This window comes from Cucurbita pepo, chromosome 12 (genome assembly GCF_057944985.1).
Source record: "Cucurbita pepo subsp. pepo isolate OVF chromosome 12, ASM5794498v1, whole genome shotgun sequence".
NCBI lineage: Eukaryota > Viridiplantae > Streptophyta > Magnoliopsida > Cucurbitales > Cucurbitaceae > Cucurbita > Cucurbita pepo.
Window position 1 is genome coordinate 5887069 of NC_141809.1, and position 2986 is coordinate 5890054.

Genomic DNA, 2986 nt, shown 5'->3' on the forward strand with positions numbered 1-2986 from the left:
TTCAATTTGTATTTAATAACATTTGTAGTTGGTAGTTGAACTTTATTATGTTACGGTTATCTTTTAGACCTATTTAAAGACATGTAATATTCATGTTTGGGCATCAATTGTTGAATACAAACAAAACCTTTGTGTTTTTTTTTTTATACTTTTTGGTGTTATTCTTTTTCAAACATTGCTTTAGGTTTGATGTTTAAACCGATTCATTGAATTAGTTTTGATCAAGCTAATTCTGGAGTGAATTGTCTTGGTATCTAAGAGTGACCATCATAGATTCCAAGTTCGATCTCAGAGTCATTCATCTTCTAACTAGCTCTGTGAACGTTTTGCAAGGATTCTAGAAGGATCTCTAGCTTTGCAAAAATCTAGCATTGTTGGTGCTTATCAGATAGGTACGTTGAGAGTCAGTTGTCATTATCGGGAGAAAACAATAGTATGATCAGACGGACTCACATCGACAACCATCAACACGTAAACCTCAATATACGAACAGACACCCTTCCCAATATGCTAATAGACATCTTAGAGACTAAGATGTAATAACCCGAAAATAATAAATAAATAAATTAAATAAAAAAAAAAAATAAATTAATTAATTAAAAAAAAAAAAAAAAAAAAAAAAAAAAAGAAAAAGACAGCAGCAGCTTGAAGCTGCTGCCATGGAGAACGGAAGAATGGACAGGTGGATTGAAGGGAAAAGAAAGAAAAGAGAGGAAGATGGAGGTGTGGGATGGATGAGTGGATTGTTAGAGGGTATGGAAGCGTATTAGGGCCTTGATTAGGTTTTAAAAAGGAAGAAAAACGAAGAAGAGTGATTAGCGAAAAACCCAGAAAACAGAGGAGGAAATTTTTGAGAATTCGAGTTTTGGTTGCTTAAAATTGGACATCAATCGAGGGTAAAGGAAGAGGGGTTATTGCTGAGGAATCATTTGAGGAAGGGGATACGGCCACGAGCTGAATCGGACGGTGATTCGAAGGTAACGAAAAACCCATATCACCGAACCTTTAAATCTCGATATCTTGGTTTGTATTGTATAATGAGTTATGAAATAGGGCTTGTTAGAATCGTAATAAGGAGATCTATAAATTTGTAGAAGGAATCAGGATGAAATTCGAATCGTTGAAGGAGGATATGGCTTCGGGATATAGTAGGTATTAACAGAAAAGATGGGAAAATTTCAGAAAACGCAAGGAAGAAGAAGGAGCGCGTGCACTACACGCAGGCGCGTGAGGGGCCGCGACTGGGTGTGCGACTGGGCGTGCTCCTGGCGCGTGGGACAGACACATCGAGGATGTGAGGGCGCGTGAGGGCGCGTGAAGCATCATTTTGGGTTCCGGATTTGTCCCGTTCGATTTGTTTTGACCTGTTCTACCTAGATTGACCTATACTTACCTTGAAAATGGTGAAATATAGGTCTAATCGAAAGGAATTGTGTTGAAATACCCTATTAAATGTACAATCAAGAGAGAAAGGGATTCGAAACCAGGTAAGTAGCTTATCGACCTTTGAACTAGTTCTTAACTTGTTTTACAACATGTGAGTATGTTGTTTACCTGATTAAGAACTTAATATGTTATGATAAGCTTTGATGATATTGAGTGTTTATTGTATATTGTGACTGCTTGCCTGTGATGTAAGCATGATATAAATGATTGTCAGAATGTTCTATGTGTTGAACATGATACATGTATGAAAACATGCAGTAACTGTGAGTATGTTATGCATGTTAATAGAAAGGTTATGACTCTAAGATATGCTTATTGGTTGTTGAGCTATGGCTTATTTATATGAGTATGATAGTCTACTAATTCCCGCGGAGTTCCTGGCCAACGCGCTGTGTGCTAAGTCAGGGAGCATGAGTACTCCTGACCGTTGGTATATGAGATAAACAGGCCGCCAGAGCAATTAGTAGACGGGCCGTATTTGACCGAGAGCGAGTCTTACATACGAGTCCGAAAATTCTAGATAAGCATATCGAGAGAGAGTCAGTAACCTAGCTGGAGGTAGCTGAGATACCTCATTAATGAATAGATGACCCTAGTAAGAGAAACTAGGAGTCAATGTCGAATAAAACTTAAAAACATTTGCTATGTTAAGCTGGAGGTAGCTGAGATACCTCATTAATGAACAGATGACCCTAGTAAGAGAAACTAGGAGTCAATGACGAATAAAATTTAAAAACACCTGGAAAGATTAGTTATGAATTCATGAAAGATAAAGTTGGCTACTTACTGGGTAATTTAATTACTCATCAAAATTATTTTTAACTTTTCTTTCCAGATTTAGTTGATGCAGGCCAACCGAGGACGAGGGCGAGACCAGCGGGCTAGGAACTATTTGGGAACCCATGTCTGTGTCTGTTTTGTGTACTTATGCTTTCGCTGTCAAGAATCTACTTCGGTTGTTTTAAGTTTAAATAGCACTGGTTTGAAATGTTTTACTTGATGTTTTTGGAAATATTTTTTTGAAATTTATCATTGGTTGTCGGAGTTTATTATTGAGGCTAGTAGTAACTCCTGTGAATCGCGTTGACGATGAGCGGGGTGTTACATAAGAGAAGGTCCAAGAGAGTGAGGAACCATTGTGCCTTGAATGTGGGAAACAACATTAGGGTAGATGTATGGCTTGAATCTAGGGCTTGTTTCAGATGTAGTCATCAAGGCTACCTTGCCAAATACGAGGAGGACGAAAAACCCAGTTGACCCACCAAGAGGCCCTAGTGGAGTCGAGAGACCTATGTAGACCTATTCGCAAGAAAGAGATTATGCATCCAGCAGGGATGTTGGGAAATACGACATAGTGGTGATAGGTACACTATCCATCCTCGGACACTATGCTTTAACGTTATTTGATTCAAGCTTTACACGTTCCTTCATATCTGTGTCATTTTTTAGTCAAGCAGGGTTCCAACTAGAACCCTTGTTGCATGTATTAAATGTTAGCACCCCAACACGGGTAGACTTAGTTTTTAATGATAGAGTAAAA

At 38.3% G+C, this 2986-nt stretch overlaps 1 long non-coding RNA gene across 1 annotated transcript; it reads left to right on the plus strand.

Annotated features, from left to right (window-relative positions):
* Nucleotides 1-1413: 1413 nt before the first annotated feature.
* On the plus strand, nucleotides 1414-2475 carry LOC147789869 (uncharacterized). The gene is made up of 2 exons (XR_015423143.1): nucleotides 1414-1487; nucleotides 2282-2475. It is a non-coding gene; the product is annotated as an uncharacterized LOC147789869 (long non-coding RNA).
* The last annotated feature ends 511 nt before the right edge of the window (nucleotides 2476-2986 follow it).